The sequence below is a fragment of the Leptinotarsa decemlineata genome, unplaced genomic scaffold, assembly GCF_025532065.1.
Source record: "Leptinotarsa decemlineata unplaced genomic scaffold, Ldec_3_MD MMD2_P_RNA_scaffold_5, whole genome shotgun sequence".
Classification (NCBI taxonomy): domain Eukaryota; kingdom Metazoa; phylum Arthropoda; class Insecta; order Coleoptera; family Chrysomelidae; genus Leptinotarsa; species Leptinotarsa decemlineata.
In genome coordinates, this window is record NW_027412532.1 from 6555492 (window position 1) to 6575432 (window position 19941).

At 36.6% G+C, this 19941-nt stretch overlaps 2 protein-coding genes across 4 annotated transcripts in view; one reads left to right on the forward strand and one right to left on the reverse strand.

Annotated features, from left to right (window-relative positions):
• LOC111508778 (coiled-coil domain-containing protein AGAP005037) overlaps positions 1-19941 on the reverse strand; it is a 407581-nt gene that overhangs the window by 141365 nt on the left and 246275 nt on the right.
• b6 (pentraxin-related protein b6) overlaps positions 1-19941 on the forward strand; it is a 77353-nt gene that overhangs the window by 12511 nt on the left and 44901 nt on the right. The window contains exon 1 of one of the 3 annotated variants that reach the window (XM_074169370.1): positions 18308-18464. The exons of 1 other annotated variant lie outside the window; for it this stretch is intronic. The gene's annotated coding sequence lies outside the window, so the exon portion shown is untranslated. Of the gene's footprint in view, positions 1-18307; positions 18497-19941 lie in introns of those variants that run through there. One more of the 3 variants, XM_074169371.1, reaches the window with a different exon arrangement.

Consider the following 19941-nt stretch of genomic DNA (forward strand, 5'->3'; position numbering starts at 1 on the left):
AATTTTGTCGAAAAACCCTTGATAAATAAGTTTCCCATATAGTGCATACTTTGGGATGATACTGTATATATAACTTTTGATAATAAAAATAGGAGTGAATTCAAATATTGAAAATACATTTGTTTTATTGCTTCAATTGAATTTTACGTTTTTAACGTAATTATAAATAACAAAGTAGAAAATCAGATTTTTTTAATTTTTCCAACGGGAACGCGGGCGCGTCGCCCGCTTTTAACGCTATTTTCGACTTTAAATTAAAAATATAAATATTGGTGATAGAGTTTCGGGAGGTGGGACTTTTATATATATGATGGAATCGGCCGATACTTGATGAAAATCCATAACTAACGTATTCCAAAAACACTTTATTGTGAGATTTTCACTAAATTGTTTTACAAAAACGCAACACGTGTTTCGCCATACAATGGCTTCATCTGGCGTGTCTTTCAACTAATTCTACACATTCAATACTAAATATATATATAGTTTATGGAGTACCTGAAATCAAAGTACCTGTAAACGAAGTACCTGAATTTTAAGTAGCTGATATTTTACCTGAGTTTCTAACGAATTAAATTACCTGCACTTATGTTCCATTTTCACATTTGAAAAAATATATTCAGTAACGGAGAGTTATTGAGTTCTAATTGATCATTCAGTAAATTACCCGAATTCCTGAATCTATTGATTTCTAAACATTCCAGATGATTAAGTTTCATACCCTTCTCTTCTAAATGTAACACCTCGTACTCATGATTGAACTCGTGTCCTTCTGCTAAAAGATGGTTTGCAAATGTGGAATTGGTCTTTCTATTTACAAAACTACTCCTATGTTCTTTAATTCGTTGGAAAAATGTTCTTCCTGTTTGCCCAATATACAGTTTTGGACAGGAGCCACAAGTCAGCTTATATACTCCTGATCTATCCGACACCAAAGTTTTGTCCTTATTGTTTTTAATAAATTTACTTAGGTTATTATTCGTTCTATAAGCTACGTTTACGCCTTCTTTCTTCAAAAAACGGGCAATATTCCTGTTTGGGTCCCCCACATATGTCAATGTCTTATAACTCACGTTATCGCATCTTGAATATGGGTAGACCAGATCCATGGCTTGCTTTTGTCGTTTTTTGGAAAGAATGGAGTTTACAATATCTACCTTATAACCGTTATTAATCGCGATTTGTTTGATCAAATTCAGCTCTTTCTGGAAATCCCTATCAGACAGTGGAATATTCAATAATCTGTGAATCATACTATTGAATGCAGCAACTTTATGCTGGTACGGGTGTGTGGAGGAATTATGTATGATAATGTCCGTGTACGATGGTTTGTGGAAAATTGCAAACTCATGTTTATTGTTATTTTTCGTAATGGTTAAGTCTAGGTAATTTATTGAATTATTTACCTCCCTCTCAGTGGTGAATTTTATTGACGGGTGGATGGAGTTGGCATATTCAATGAACTTGCCTAATTGCCTATCTGTACCAGTAAAACATACTAAGATATCATCTACGTATCTGTACCAGTACAACAAATTGTTGGCTAACTGATTATTATGGATTTCATACTCTATGTTATCCATGAAAATTTCCGCCAGTAAGGGACTCAAAGGATTCCCCATTATTAGTCCTTCATTGCATGAAAAGAATTCTCCGTCAAACTGGAAATAATTTTGAGACACACAAATGGTGAGTAAATCAACAATTTCTTGTTTTATCAGTGGATTCACATGGTTTTTGTCTAAGAGACACTCCACTAGTCCAATTGTTTCAGTTGGCGGGATACTGGGTACAGTTGGCGGGATACTGGGTACAGTATCCCGCCAACTGAAACAATTGGACTAGTGGAGTGTCTCTTAGACAAAAACCATGTGAATCCACTGATAAAACAAGAGATTGTTGATTTACTCACCATTTGTGTGTCTCAAAATTATTTCCAGTTTGACGGAGAATTCTTTTCATGCAATGAAGGACTAATAATGGGGAATCCTTTGAGCCCCTAACTGGCGGAAATTTTCATGGATAACATAGAGTATGAAATCCATAATAATCAGTTAGCCAACAATTTGTTGTACTGGTACAGATACGTAGATGATATCTTAGTATGTTTTACTGGTACAGATAGGCAATTAGGCAAGTTCATTGAATATGCCAACTCCATCCACCCGTCAATAAAATTCACCACTGAGAGGGAGGTAAATAATTCAATAAATTACCTAGACTTAACCATTACGAAAAATAACAATAAACATGAGTTTGCAATTTTCCACAAACCATCGTACACGGACATTATCATACATAATTCCTCCACACACCCGTACCAGCATAAAGTTGCTGCATTCAATAGTATGATTCACAGATTATTGAATATTCCACTGTCTGATAGGGATTTCCAGAAAGAGCTGAATTTGATCAAACAAATCGCGATTAATAACGGTTATAAGGTAGATATTGTAAACTCCATTCTTTCCAAAAAACGACAAAAGCAAGCCATGGATCTGGTCTACCCATATTCAAGATGCGATAACGTGAGTTATAAGACATTGACATATGTGGGGGACCCAAACAGGAATATTGCCCGTTTTTTGAAGAAAGAAGGCGTAAACGTAGCTTATAGAACGAATAATAACCTAAGTAAATTTATTAAAAACAATAAGGACAAAACTTTGGTGTCGGATAGATCAGGAGTATATAAGCTGACTTGTGGCTCCTGTCCAAAACTGTATATTGGGCAAACAGGAAGAACATTTTTCCAACGAATTAAAGAACATAGGAGTAGTTTTGTAAATAGAAAGACCAATTCCACATTTGCAAACCATCTTTTAGCAGAAGGACACGAGTTCAATCATGAGTACGAGGTGTTACATTTAGAAGGGAAGGGTATGAAACTTAATCATCTGGAATGTTTAGAAATCAATAGATTCAGGAATTCGGGTAATTTACTGAATGATCAATTAGAACTCAATAACTCTCCGTTACTGAATATATTTTTTCAAATGTGAAAATGGAACATAAGTGCAGGTAATTTAATTCGTTAGAAACTCAGGTAAAATATCAGCTACTTAAAATTCAGGTACTTCGTTTACAGGTACTTTGATTTCAGGTACTCCATAAACTATATATATATTTAGTATTGAATGTGTAGAATTAGTTGAAAGACACGCCAGATGAAGCCATTGTATGGCGAAACACGTGTTGCGTTTTTGTGAAACAATTTAGTGAAAATCTCACAATAAAGTGTTTTTGGAATACGGTGGGACTTTTTCCAGTAAATTTTCTCTTCTTTGAGGTTTTTTTTTCAAATTTCGGATATCTTTATTATCTTCCAAAATATTTGCAAAAAACCAAACCCCCACTTTTTTACTAAATTGTTTATAACTTTTGCAATTTTTTCGAGCCCTTTTTGCAATTTTTCAAAAAGTTGCTGAAGGTCATTCCGAAACGAATGAGTCCTGTATAATAATTTTCGGTGCCCTTGAACGGAAGTTCAAAAAGAAGGATCCTGTGACCCAGACTAAGGTGTATTATATCTGTATTATATCGAAAGGGACAAAATAGCAATTGATGAATATATGAATATTTTTTGGCAAAAATTAAAATCCACCTCATTTGTCGGACAGACAGCGTAGCTATATGAATTTTGTATTGCAATAAATTGATGGGTTTGAATTAATTCAAAACTCATTTTGTACTTTTCAAAATAATATCATAAAAAAATTGTTATTGAAAATGTTTTGTCACTGATGATTTACTTAATAACTTCGTTAATTTTGGTATCAAGTATATATAATATATTCTCTGCATGACGAATGCTGGTGAAAGTATAATCGATAAAAATTTGTTGAGATGTCAATCAATAACAAATAAAATAAGATCAAGTTTTGACCATATGTACCTTTCACCTTCACAATAATTAATTTTTGCTTGCAATTTTTTTTAATCAATCAACAAATTATTTTGAGGCGAACAAACGATAAATATATTCATTGTACATTTACTTTCTGACTATAATTCTTTGACATAAAAGTTTCTGAAAATTAATCCACATCTTCAATAGATACGTTATACCTTTATCCCTCGTATTGACATTTTCTCCACACATCAAGTTTTTTTGTTTACGATTATTATCGTTGAACTTCATGAAGCGATCAAGTGTCATGTTTCCTACACACTTTCATTCAGTGTAATGAATTCCATTAATGCCAAAAAATCAATCTTACAACTTGTCACGAGAAATGACATAACGACAATGATGATTCAATACGAGAGTAAATCCGTCAAAAAATGAAAGTCGAACAGACTTTAACCATTAACAGATGGAAAGTAACATGTTGTTATGTAAACGTTGTGCCCCAATTTTGATTCGCACAATCTAACTATCGATCTCGGAATTTGGAATAATGATAATAGCTTATTATATATAAGGACATGACAATGATAAATGCTTGATCAAGTATACCATTCAACGGAAACTATCTACTTACCCTGCAGTGTATGCGGTATTTGTGTACTTACCTGAAACAAAGAAAAAAAACTTAGATTTTTTATCGAAAATTTGGAAATGATTTTCTGATCAGCACTCAACTGAAATTTTCAAAATCACTAGAATTTACGAAACATTCATTACATTTCGAGAGAAATGTGTAAATCATGCATATTTTGAACATAATTGCTTTGTTCCTTCCTTCGGAAGTTTTCAATATTTTTCGTATAGAGATGGAAAAATGGAACGTCAAAGCTTTTTTCCACAAAAACTTATCTCTATTTGCAGTTTACCTCTTTCAATTAATTTATGGTATATATATTCTAAAGTACACTCTGTTGAAAAGTAAGGTGAAATTTCATCTTTCTCAAAAATATTCATTTATTTATCAATATCTGATGAGGTACCTCCAAAGTACTTCCCCTCAGATATAATACACTTGAGCCAGCGTTTTTTTCAATTCTAGAAGCAGTTCAGATATGCACTTTTTGGTTTGTCCTTAAGCTTCCTCAGCGACTCAGTTTTTATCTCCTCAATCGTAACAAACTGTCGTACTTTCAAGGGTCTCTTCAATCTTGGGAACAAAAAAAAAGTCGCATTGGGCCAAATCTGGTGAATATGGTGGCTGAGGCATGATTGAGGTGTTGTTCCTAGGAAGTTTATTCCACACAAACGCAGTTCTCCAGATGAAAGAGTTCTCAAACAGTTGAGTTCGAGGTGTACTGAGTTGAACCACAAAATGATGAGCAGCCACAGTCAGTCGTGTATTTCTGATATGTACCGTTTTTGGTGGAATCAAATGTGCCAAGTCACTTGAACACCTCCAGTTGAAGTATCTATAGAAGAGAGACAAATCTCCAACCTTTCTTCCATGTTCCAGGCTATCAAAGTTGCACGTGATGTTATCGTCTCGAATCAGGCGGATGGCTCTATTCTAGATGGAATCCAGCAACTTCAGGATATGTTTGGGAGCAGAGCTCCATAGATGAGAAAAATACTACAAAGAAGGTCTGATGTTAAAGCATCAAAAGTTGCTTAGGTGTGTACAGTTTTCTGGTTCGGAACAGTGTTCCAAGCTTTTGAGAAGCAGCCTTTGCAATTCCAGCGACATGATTGTGCCAAGACATATTGGTGTCTATTTTAACCCCCAACAAACTTACCGAAGAAGGAAACGGAATAGTCTGACCCGACATTATTATATCCGGTTCGGGGACATTTATCTTCTTGGAGAAAACCGATGCCTGGGGTTTTGAGGCATTGAATTGAAACTGGTTACTTTCAACGGAATTCGAAATCATTTCTAGATCCTCATTGAGATTTGCAACTTCCTGCTGCCGGTGAAGATGTGCCTCCGAAGCCGAGGTATCCATCGACGCGACGGCCACTTGCAGGGAATGTTCTTTCAGGAAGCTGGAGAGCCATACACGAAAATGATCTGACAAGTCAGAGCATGGAAGTTCAGTCAAGCAAATTCTCATGCCACATGCAGTCAAAGGTTTCAGAAATATCAAGCGCAACAGCTCTTGATTCGATAGAAGGTCGCCTGTTGATCTTCGTTTCCGAAAACCATATTGATGATCGCTCAAGATGTTGAAGCCTTCAAAATATTTAAGGAAATTGTGGTTTACAGTTTATGATATAAATCATGAGAACATGATCATTATGCATAGCTTACGTTTGCCAGATCATTCTATCAATTACATAGCCAATTCATCGTTAATTAGTGTTCACCTTGAATACCCAAGGATGAATAACTTTGTTTCAATTATCTTTCGCGTGGAAAATTCAAAGGTACTATTACTTTCACAATGAAGATTGACAGTCATTACTCTACACTTTATAAACATCTACTTTGTTCAACTCTGAATACTATACTCACTTTATTCGTTTAACCAACCGAATCGATGTATGAATGACATTTTTCAATGTTTTGATTATTTCAGAAACATCCAGTTAACATTCTAGGTCTTGTTGATGATTACGGTTTCAACCAAATCTGTTCAGTTGATTGGAATCGGATTTATATAATTCGTTTCACAATAGTTCGTTAGATTTTAATTATACTATGTATTACAGAAGAATTTCAACATAAATTGTTGAGAAGGACATTTCATCAATACCAATCTCCAGTACTGGTTTGAAGAAAATTTTTTAAATCGTATCAGCCTCAAAATTACTCTGACAAAGTATGTTCAAATTCGACGATGGGAAAGTTTGTTTCAAATATCTATAGATCGCTGGAAAGAGAATCTGAAAAATCTCACACATGGAGACAACATAATCTTAAGACGGTGTAAGAAAAGCCCTACTTCAATGGGGACTTGATATTCTTATGCCACAGCTTGTTGGAATAGTCAGAGCCTCTGTAGCTCTGAGGTATGTTATCAGTAAGTGGAGAGAAGTACGAGTAATATTTATACCCAAACTAGAAAGGATGGACTACACCTTACCAAAAGCATTCCGACCAATTAGTCTCACATTGTTCTTCTTGAAAACTATGGAAAGGATGAGGGGATGTCCACAGGGAGGGGTCTTATCACCCCTTCTCTGGAAAATAGTTCTCAATACCCTGATCAATCACCTCAACAGTAATGGATTCTACACAATTGCATATGCATGATGGGCTCAAATTGATAGAAAAAATGGTTTAAGGAACAATAACCGTCGATCAATCCCAATAAGACTGAGATGGTCCTTTTCACCAGAAAAAGAAGTTTATCGAGCTTAAAACCTCCCGAAATTTTCAAAAGCAAACTAAACTTCTCTGAAAAAGTGAAATACCTTGGTATTATCCTCGACAGTGAGGCTAACATGAAACTTTCACCTACAGAGTAGAGCAAAAAGAGTATACGTTGCTAATGGGCAATGTCGGAGGACAGTGAGACGCGCATGGGGGCTTTCACTCTATGTGGTCACCTGGATCTACACTGCAATAATAAGATCTATGTTTATATACGTAGCGATCGCATGGGGACCGAAAGTTCTACAAGCCACGGCCATCCAAGAATTATATCGAATACAGCGATTGGCTTGATTAAACATCACAGGAGCCATGAGAACAACACCAACCGCGGCAATAGAAATATTCACGGGTCTGACCCCTCTGTACCTGTACGTTAAGGAAGTTGCGTTAATGGCCATGATACGATTGCGCACGGCTGGTGTAAACCTCAAAATAGAAATGGGTCAATTGAGGCTGGGCCTGTGGCGAGAAGCGCTTACTGCGCAACCTCTGCTGCAGGCAACCAGTGATGCAATTGAACCCAGGGTTGTATTTAATAAACCCTATGAAATACAAATAAAACAGAACACAGAGTCAGATGCTACAAATGCAATACGCATATATTCAGACGGCTCAAGAACCAAAGAGGGTTCAAGATGTGGAGTGTACTCCAGATCACTTAGCCTAAGGATTGAGTGGGGAATGGGAAAAATACCAGCGTGGTCCAAACAGAACTGGCTGGAATCTCAATTGCCACAAAAGAAATAACCAGGAAAAACATTTCTGGCAAAAACAATCTGAACTGACAGCAGACAAGCCTTATTAGCCTTGAACAGACAACGTGTAAACTAGTACTAGAGTGTCACCAAGATTTAGCCAAAGCCTTGGTAGATAATAACATTACCCTGAGGTGGGTTGAAGGGCACGACAGGAGTGAAGGTAATCGCATTGCCGACTCTTCAGTAGAAGAAGTGGCTGGACAAAGGATTTTAGGACCCAGTGGCACCTACGGCCTGATGACTTCGACAATTGCGGAACTAGTCAAATGTTACACCCATGCTCAATCTTTAAAGAGATGGGATGAAATCAAAGGATGTAATCTTGCCAGGATCACCTTGGGTGACCCTGGGAAGCTGGCGCCGAAGAAAAATCTGGCGATGACCAGGAAAAATCTACGCTTAACAGTAGGATTTCTGACTGGCCACTGTCAACTAAGGAAACACCTCCATAATATAGGGCTTGTGGACTCACCTTTATGCAGGATGTGTGAACAGGAAGACGAGACTGTCAGACATGTCCTGTGCGAGTGCCCGGAGTTATCGTCAATAAGAGAGTGTGTGTTCGGCGAGTCTTGGCCTACACCTGCCGATATAAAGAGATGCATCCCAGTGACCTGTCCACCTTCCTGGAATGGACAGGATGGACGATGACCTAGGAGAACAACTCCTCGTGAGGATGTACAATGGGTCACATGTGGCCTCAGTGCTGTGGGCTTACACTTACCCTCCCCTCTCTACAGATATAGATACATCATCTCAATTATGATTGAAATGACGTGGCTCTTTGAAACTTCAAAACAAGGAAGTGATTCAGCCGGATAGGGCTGAAGTTGGACACATGAACATTGCTTGAACCTTTGCAATCTAAAACTGAAGATTACATCCATTCAATGTGAATCTAATAAAATATCCTGGAGCAAGAGGATGAATGTGTTACCAACCTCATCTATTTTCATGAAACTCAGACGCGAGTTTTACTATATTGTTTTACTATATAGCTTTGCTGACGTTAGCACACTTGTCTGGCCATCCCATTTGGATTCCAGGACATCGGCAGCGGATGTACAACTTCACTGACAGCATGATGTTGCATATCCTAATAAGGATCTAGAGGTTAATTCGAATTGGGGTGGAAGTATCCAGGTTCATTTCTTCTTCTTCTTCATTTTTCTGTAGTCCTTGTGTTTTGTTCTTAGGACATGAGTTCAGTTATAGTGTAGCTAGTGTCAGGAACGCTGTTAAAACTGTTCTGCCAAAAAAATAATCATCAAAGAACTAACGGCTTCCCATTACAATACCGCCCATTTATAGAGATCACCGTTCTACTGAAAATACTTCGCTGATTAACTCTAAACTGCCTTCATCTGAAAATATCGTGTGTCTTCTAGACTCAACTTAATATCCCAAATGTCACGAGTCTTCTATATATCACCCTGTTTGTTGCTACCAGAATGAAAAGTAGCCTCAGGTTAGTCAGCAACCTATACCCCAGTTACTTAACTTGCGGGTACCATCTCATCCCAAATTGATAACGAATAACTGCTCCCCAAGATTGCGAATCGCTCAAAATTTCGGACTAGATTTTTTATGCACCCTCATGATTGAATGTAAGAGTTTCCTGAAAAAAATACAAGAAGTTACCATACGTCATTCTATTTTCAGCGTGAGAACGTTTAAGATGGCAAATTGACATCATATCATCTATATCATGCATCCGAATGACACGGAGTTCAAAGATGAAAAAAAAGGCGAAAAACAAGATGGCTGCCAGGCCAGTTTTGAATAGTTAGAACTTGCTGATGGTTATGGATATTTGGTGGTACTCGAACAAATTTTGTAGGGACTGAGCTTGCAAAACTCAGGTACCTAATAAATGAAATGAACAGATCAATGAAACTGTCCTATATCTAATCAAAAATAAATTGATGGTGGAAAAATATTTTGAAAACAATTTGAATTTCTTTTTTATTAGAACATGTTAATGAAATCTTGTTTTATTAATTGTTTAACAATTACTCTTGACGGTTCCTATCGAACATTTCTGTATAATTTATATAATTACTCTTATCCTTTCAATTACATATTGTATATAAATGACAATTTTTGTTTTGCCACTCTATTCATGAAATTCCTTGCCATTGGGGGTTTTCTTTGAATTATATAACACCTGAAGTTCAAGAAAAACATATAAACTTAGTCCCTTCAGTAAGTTGACTCTTGCAATGATCAATATCTGTTAGATACTTAAGCATTCAGCTACTAATTGTCAAATTTCACGAGGATAATACCCAGGAATAAAACATTTTTTACAATTCCCAATTCATAATTCGTCTTTCATTCTGAATATTCCAACAGTATTCCATTAAGGGTGTAATAATGAGGTTGGCAAATTTATTTAGCGAATTTCTCTGCACAAGCTTCCCACTAGGAATTTCACTCGACAAAACGCTTTGCATTTTCATTCATTTAGAAGTTCAAAGACTCTGTAGGAAAACGATCATTTTCACGGAGAATATTTGAAAAATCTCAAATGTTTATTTATTTTGTGCACAGAGAGTTCTGCAGCAACTCAAGAACCCCTTTATAACTACAAAAATTATAAAAAAAGAGAATTCTTTGAGCATACTATTTTTCACGCTATAAGACGACACGTTAATCCCATGTTATATGAGGGGTAGAGGGGGTAGAACCGCAACGAATAGTCAAAGTCTCGAACATCTAGGTTTCCTTCAGTTCATTGATCAACTTCTACTGTTGAAAACGTTTTTTGCTTTTATTAGCTTCACCTGTATGTTTGTATGCATGTCTGTTTGTTTGTATCTCTCAAGTTCGGGATCTGTATTGGACTGAAATATCAACATTATTGCTTGATCTATTCGCGGGCAGATGGCGCTATAAGTAACCTCCTTGATATAACGACATTATTGCTTGATCTATTTGCGGGCAGATGGCGCTGAACGTAAAGTCCTTGATATAAGTCGAATTCACTTTACATTTATTTCTTCATTTGAAAAAAGTATTTGTTATTTATTTAACACGCGCGACTGCTGCCTTATTGGTAACCCTCGTTACCTTCTCGAGACCTTCCTTCGTATTACAAAGTCCGAAAGCACAGTCTAATAGATTTTTGATGATTCCTCTTTTAGTCGATTGATGGTGATTGGATTCGTGATTCAGATACTATCCCGTGAGAGTGGGTTTACGGTATACAGATGTTTCCCATTTATTGTCGGTCCTCTTCATCAATACGTCCTGATTTTGAATTTCTTATCTTAGGAACGATTGAATGTCACCCGGTATATTATATATTTAAAAACGACTATGTAACTAGATTCGAGTAGGTTCAAATGTTAGTCATAATATTGAAAATATTGAATGCCTAACAATCTAGTGTGTAAATTATCGAGTCTAACATTGGTCAATATGAAGAAGGTTATCTGATTATAATTTCGTGCAGGAGTTCGTGAAGACATTGACCGAAATATAAACCGAAATGAAAACAAATATACGCACAAAAGATCTAACATAGTGATTTTATCCACAGCAAGTTATCGGGGTCTTATTTATCTTGTCCGAGCTTGAAGTCTGCAAGGTTACACTTTCAATACATGACAAACTCTGGAGGAGAGAAATAATTTCAAGTGGTCCATTGTTATGGTTCGCTCAGTCACGAAAATCATTTTAACCTACTTTTACATTCTTCATTCATCATAAACCGCTAAAGAAATATTACTACTAATAAATGTCATAACCCAAACGGAAAGAAAATGAGGTTTGGCTCAAGATTGCCTCAATAAATCTGAAGACCACCGGGGTTGTGAATGATAATTTGTTCGATAACTATTATGTAATAAATGATGACAGGAAGAATATCGAAAGGAAATTCCAAAGAACACCAGATGTAAATATTGAAAATCATCAGTGTTTCCTGCAAGATTTAAGTTAAAAATTGTTGAACTGTTAGTGTTGACGAGAGTTCTTTTATGGTTTCAATGAAAATAGTACCCCCATTCACGCCGGTTAGAGGCCGGAGTGTACCGGATGTCTACGTGGGAGTAGGATTGCACCCATCATACAGTACGATGCGAATGTATGGAATAACTTCGATATTTGAAAAGAAGGCATCTTCTGAAAGAAGTCCAAAAACACTTCAACTCTAATTTTGACGGCCCATCTTATGATATACCTACACATGAGAAACGTTTTTTCATAGGTGTTGGAGTGACGACGTAATCGACAATTTTTTTAATGCAAACAGGGGTCATGTGGCACCTCATCCAAAAGGTCTACTAATAGTCTATCCAACAGTATAATCATTCCAATATATATATCAATACGGTGTCAACCGAAATTATATATTCGGAAGAATTGAATTACAATTAATATCCATTCGTTAAACTAAATTATGCTAAGGATCACCACTGAGAATAAAATATCGTAGTGTCTTTTATTGTTTTTGTTGATTCGGAAAAAGGAATGCATTGATTGATGGTAGTTCTAGACTCTACTTAAAATTAGTCGATGTCATTAAAGGGAAGTGTCATTGAAGCATTTGACATTATTTCTGTAAAAATACTTAGATCACTTATAATTTGGCAATGAGACTTACAGAAACCGACCGAATCGAAATTTCAATCATGATTGACTGTAGAGATGAAGTAAGGACTCGGGCAGAAGTTCGTGATTCATTCAATATCAAATACCCCAACCGAGAACCCGTTTATCTATCAACAATCAGTAGATTGAGGAACATCTTGCTGGTTTCAGCAAGATGGGGCGCCCCCACACTACGCCGTCGATGTACGAACCCATCTGAATACTGTTTTCCTAGGTAAGTGGAAAGGAAGAAGAGGACCGATCGAATGGCCACCAAGGTCTACGGATTTGACCCTGTTAGACTTTTTTGAGGGAATAATCAGAGAGCTCGGTTTCATATTGCATCATTGCTGATGGTCATCAATTTGAACATTTATTGTGATTTTATTTTATTTTAATGAATAAAAAGTTTTGGTTCATCATGTATAAATAAATATTGGAATAATTACACCGTTCAATAGAAGATTAGTAGACTTTTTGAATGAGGTGCCACTTGACCCCTGTTTGCATTAAAAAAACTGTCAATTACATCATGACGAAACATCTCTCATATGCATATCATGAGATGGGCCGACAAAAATTAAAGTTGACGTGTTTTTGGATTCATTCCAAAACAAAGTTATCATTACGTAATGTAGTAACGTAATGAGAAAAGTGCTGGTCAATATAGCGCTGTAAAGATAGCTGGACTAATAATCCAGTTGAAGAAGAAGAAAGTAAAACAAATTGACAACTTTATTGTAGTTATCATTATTTGATAAAATACACATACTTAACAAAATTAAATGAATACAAAACAAGAATTGTCGTCAACATATTTTAATAAACCTGTCCGAAACTGCTTCACATCAGTCTACAGTCTGAAGATATTCCCCATTTCATCGGGAAAGTATCAACTTCTGGCCACACTCTACAAGCAACAACTGACAGAAAGTGATGAAATTTTTGTTGAATCGATTCAAGCCATATTGGAAAGTGATTCATCTGAGAGGTTACATTCGTGAATGTAGACTAAATTGATTATACTTCCTTTTCATAATGTTGGTGTGGATGAGGTGGAATAGAAGTGATCTATTTTCTTCAATCATGAAATGAAAGTTTTTTGGTGCACTAAAGCAATTCATTAGTGAAATAAAAAATACTATTCCATTTGATATAATGTTCAGATATTGTTTGATTTACTAACGAAATGATACACATACCTCATAACTACCAACCTTATATTCCCGGTTCATCTGAGAAATTGCAGCGCATAGGTTATAAATAATGTAAGAACAAATTCTAGAACTACAAACACAATGAGATCTCTTTTGACACAAACTAAACCCTAAAATACGGTTGAAAAAAGGAAATATTGTGTTCACAATATACCTTGTTCCTGTGGTAAAAGTTATATAGGCAAAACCTCAAGATCCCCAGATATGAGAAAAAATGAACATCGTGAATATATTTATAAAGGGGAGACATATGGTAAGATCGGGGAATGTGGAGCTTATTCTGGTATCATCTGTTAATCACGTTATAGAATGGAGTGAAACAAAAATTATTTCCAAAAGAACTCATGAAAAAATTAGAAAATTAAGAAAACCGCATATATTCTTTCAGCAGATAACAAGTGTATTTCAGAAAGCTCTGTGGAAATGGACTGTCACTGGTTGTCATTACAAAAAACATTCAGTACTTGTATTCATGTAGACTATCGCATACGATATAATAATAATAATGATGCCCAATGCCCTTCCGCCCTTCCGAATTGCCGCAATAGATTTTCAATTATTGGAAACACATTTGCCGACCGGTTTCGGGCTGTTTGGCCACTCGTCAGTGCAAGGTATCATCAACATAAAGTCGATGATTTCCAATAATTGAAATTTGAAATCCATCAGAGTATCATTCCTCGAACTAGGCTGAAGCGGACCACAAACAACATGTTTGTCATCGCCTCGTCTGCCTGTGAACGAGATAACCAACTGCATATCCGAAATTTGCCCACTTCCTCGTATAAGAAAAGAAAACTTTTCACATATAGTCAGTGGGCATACTAATTTAAACTTAAACTTAATTAAAAAATAACCCGTGTTCTCAACACAGGTATCGTAAAAAGTGAATGGGTTTGGATATGACAAGTTACGATTATTATTTCGTACTTCGAAAATGCACTACTACCAGGATATTAATTAATATTAAAATGTACCGCCGTCGTGAGATTGGCATTGCCCAATTTTCCGACATAATGACTTTCAACTATCGATACGGTCCAAATTCGAAAGTAGTCTGGCTTATTTACTCGAGTTTTAACGCCAATTAGAATTTCAAATTTTCGAAATCGGTAGTGTTGGCATGCATTAGTGGAATATCTGCTTGGAATAATAATTTGGCATGCGACTGTTACGAAGAGAATTGAAAATTTTTGAGTAACGAGTTAACGGAAGTGAATTTTTTTGTTATATACGAATGCTCTTACAGGATTTGAGGGTGGCCTTGATTTGGGGAATGGAACCGGGTGTTACTCATAATCTGATTTGGCACGGACAATAACTGAATAAATCATTATTCTTGATTTGCTTTGTGATATATGGAAAACAGATAACAGATAATAGACAACAAAAGAAACATGTCATTGAGTGGTAAAAGTCGAAATGAATGTATAAAAAAGTACATCCGACAAGGAGTTATATACCTAATCTGATTGAACTCCAATAGCTCTTTTCATATAGTTACTCCCGGTTGCTCCCAGGATGTCCTGATAAGGTCACTAGGACAAAACGTAGACTGTAGGGAATATAAGGGATAGGTAAGCAATCAAATTTTGCCTAGAAGATAAAATACCATATCATACCTTTCATCATTGTATTATGACATACGACATTCCATTAATATTAAGTGTGTACTATGAAGAAACGAACTGAGAATATATAACCAAATGTCTGGGAATAGTTACTACAAGGACCTCGAAATAAACCGTGATTCTTATCAGAATAATTGGATGACTCCTGAATGATTTCTCTTGCCATAATAGTGCTTAGGACACCCTACCATAGTGAATTGTAATTGAATTGGGATATCCTTCGTATCCTTTCTGGACATCAACAACAAATCTCATCTCTCATCTTCCATGAGTCGGAGGCTCGGGATCGTCTACATGAAACATGCATTGGACGACCTCGAGCGCTGGTATCTCGAATGGAAGATCCTAGTGAACCCGGACAAGACACAGGTGATAACCATGGGAAGAACGATATCTTTTCCGGACAGAAAACTGAGGACCTCTGGAAGAAAGATCGACTGGCAAGCGCGGGTAAAGTACATCGGTCTTCTAATAGACCGTAGACTCACCTGGAACCACCACATCTTAACCGTGAAGGCAAAGATCGAGGGTCGTATCAAAAGTCTGTACCCTCTGATCAACAGACGATTTGAATTGAGCCTAAAAAACAAACTCATGATCTACAATACAGTGTTCAAGCCTGTCATCATGTATGCTTCGGCGTCTGGGGACAAGCGGCTCCGTCTAACATCTCCATTCTGGAGAGATTACAAAATGAGCTAATACGGATTGTAACATCCGTCGTAGTTGATTGAAATGGGTTACTTAGGAACTGAATTATGGGCTGCCGGAACTCGGCGCAGAGGGATGGTGGGTAAATATAAGTCCACTTGAAGGATAAGTGTATTGTTTCTTTAAACACGCCAAGCTGATGGTGATTATAGGCTTATGGCCCAGAAGTATACTTTTGGGTTCACAGATGTAGATGTAAGCAACTTATGATTAAACTTAAGGGATGATAAATGCTTGGTTCATTCTATAATTCGCAATTTGTGCCGCAATGTTGATTCGAGGTCGTGCGGAAGGGTGTAATACATAACAGGAAAGACCTTACATGCGTGTAAGGGAATGTAGTCTCCAGCAGCACGATCCAACCCCAGTACGCAGTCCCCTCAGGCAGTGATCTTTCCCATGCAGATAACTTGCTCCTCGGAAGACCGTACTCAGAGATATAACGGGTGTAGTGCGAGAGATACACCAGGATATAGTTCACAATATCGACTTGAGGTGGTAATAAGAAGGCCTAAAATTAGCTTAAGGTTCAGAAGGGTATTTTCGGGAAATGGGTTCTTACCGCAGTTATTGTGTGGCCTGAAGATTGGAGTTTGACAAGAGAACGGGTACTTAAAATCCCCAATGCTGTGGGTGAGTTATTCCTTTAGATAACCGAAATATATTCATTCCCGTATTGAATATTTTGGTCTCTTCAAATCCACAATGTGACGAGCTCAAAATACTTGCTCCATAGAAGATAACCAAACTCAACTCTCATTCCCAGAGAAAAAACTCTTTTTTTCCTTTTTTTTTCTCCCTATCAACGTTATTTCAAGGTCGAATTGTTCTGATTGTCTTTAGGCACTGAAAAACTGAATTGTTTTAAATATTATACATGGTGGATGCTGTGCATTAATATATGAATTCAATACATTACTTTTCTTTCAATTTCCATGCCATTTTTTTTACTTTAAGAAAATGCCAATTACTAATTATAATTAAAATTCACTTCCATCTTATAAATACGCTCTTGCATTCTGAGAACCGTAACAGGATGATTGTGAATGCTCCGTGATATTTGCAGCTGCCTTCCATCAAGCAGTCCATTCAGTCGAGGAATCTGCGAGTTTTTGACTGTGAGGAAACTCACGATAATCCGTCAGTTGAGGAAGCTATATATTATGCTGTAGACGACCCCTCATGATATAGAAGGCCCCGACACTCTGTCAAATGATGCCCTAATGTCCCCCGTTAACAGATGAAGAACTTTTCATCCACCTCACCCCAGCCAGGTAGGGCTGGTACTGTTGTCTAAGGACTTTCTTACTGTCACGACCCATTTGTCTTCTCTAACAAAAATCAGCCGCAAGGGTGAGGGAGCTAGGCTCCAACCTGTCTGTACTGAAGAAGGCTGTCGAAACATTCATTGACTTGAGAATTGCTGAGGTACAAATTTTGATATCCTGAGAAAACTGCGTGCTATCTGAGAAGATAGACGAAGACGAAGAAATGAATCCAGCTTCTTAATGGAGACGATCAGTTTGTATGGTGAGTGGTGTTTCAGGTTAGATGGCTCTGCCAAACTCTAAAAATCTGATTCGTACCCCAGCGGGGCAGGCACAAAGTATATGCTCTGCTGTTTCATCGTTAATGAGCTAGTTCTGTTTTACAAACAGCATAAGGCTACGGCAATGGGCAATCCATTTTCTCCTCTCATGACTAATCTATCCATGAGCAGATTAGAAATAAATGCAAGGCATTAATTACTTTCCACGAACTTGGTTTCGATACGTGGATAATGTATTTGCCGTTTTCGATACTGATAGAATCAAGGTGTAATGCATTTCAATGTGAGTATTGATGACACCTCATGTGGTTTCCGATTGGAGAAAAATAATTTTATTCCACTGAGGGCAGCATTAGTAATGCTGGCAGAAGGATTTGCCTGCCAGGAAAATTTACATCAATTCACTGAAGCCAACAAGATAAGCTTCAGAATTCACCATCAAAACTCGTTTCTGAACATCAGGTAATTCGATAAATGGTCCGAAATCCGGATGAGCCTTCATACCGCAACATCCTCGACGCAAATCCCAATCAAAACAAGAACTCGAGCATGCATGCGTAAAACGGATCATCGAGACGTGACTAAGTGGTCTGAGATGAAGAAGGGAAAGTGAAAGTCCCCACTTGAGGAAGCTGTTGCAAGAAAATAGCCGCTCAAGACACGCGACTTGGAAAAAGCCGACTTGAGGATTTAGTTCCTTGCCAACGTTGGACTAAGTGGTCGTTGTAACGCGGAGTGCGCTTTTCTGGTGCTTTTTTGGATGCGGTTGTTTGGATGTGAGTACTTTTTATGACTTGAATGAGGGAAGGTAAGAAACTGGTTTGTTGGAAAATCGAAACAGCATAACCCATCAAGAAAATCCTCTCATGTACATACAGTTTTTGATTTTATTGAGTGAGCAACTGATAGCACAGGAGATAAAATATTCAATATTTTGGATGTGAATTTCAAAAATTTTTATTCAACAACTTGAGTTTGTTCTTAAAGGTGATATCAGTCAGAAGCTGCAGTCAAAAAATTTTTCTGAGATTCGAAAGAACTGGGGAAGTGCAATATAAATCATGTTAATGGTTTCCAAAACACTTGCAACTGATTAAAATGATTTTTTCTCTGGCAGTTTCAATAAAAATTGTGCCAATTTCTAGGAAATTGAAAAAGCTCCAAATGAACAAATTTTGATTATTAAACGTCAAAAAAACTTTTCTTCAACACCTTTGTTCACTCCGTCTGAGTTAACCAAAGACTTCGCCGATTTCTTGGAAAACGTTTCTAGCGTTACAGGTTTTGTAAACTATCGATGTCACCCATTTGTGTACCCATTTGTGTCACCCATGGCAGAACTACAAAATATATGCATAAAAACGTTGTCATTTTTATTGCCTTTTTTAAAAAGATATTGTTACTTCCATTACAAAAAATTAACAAACTTAAATATCAGCTACTTTTCATAGTTTTCATCCAAAACTGAAATTCACTTTTGAAGTAGAAAAAAAAATCGTTAGCAATTCCAGATACTGAAATAATTAAAGATGCAAACCGAATTTTGAAAGAGGACTTTCATAGTAAAATCAACATTAAAAGGAATTTGAAATCACGAGCAATTGCCATTTTCAATTCTGAATTCCATTACAAAAATCTCCAATTAATTGAGAGTTACCTTGTGAAAAATAATGTTCCTGGAGTCCTCGTTAGAAAAATAATTGAAGAAAGATGTTCCTCTTCCCAAAATACAGGGTTGAAACCCAAGTATCACAAAATTCCATTTGTAGATTTATCTGATACACTTTGAATGCTACTCAGTACCGAACAAATTGAAGCGGTCTTTTCAAATTAAAATACTGTTGGAAAGATTTTTTCTCGAAACAAAAAACAAAAACACCACAAGACAAACAATCCAATATAGTGTACAAATTGAACTATGGTAGCTGTCACAATTGCTATGTTGGTCAAACCGGACGGTATCTTAAAACACGAGTTTCGAATAAAGCATTATAATTTCGAAAAACAGAAATATTCACTTTGAAATGTGGATTATTTCAAACCTTTTCGATATTATTGCATTTTGAAGTTACTGACAGGCCGCAATAACGCCATATATTTCACAGTTGGACAGTATAGACCGATTGCTTTGTGTAAAATTATCTACACCTTATTATGATTTCAACTGATGTCTCTCATTTTATAATTGGAAACTAGTGGATTGTCTTGGTTTATTATATATTTTGTCATTAAGTATAAGTTACAAACACAAAC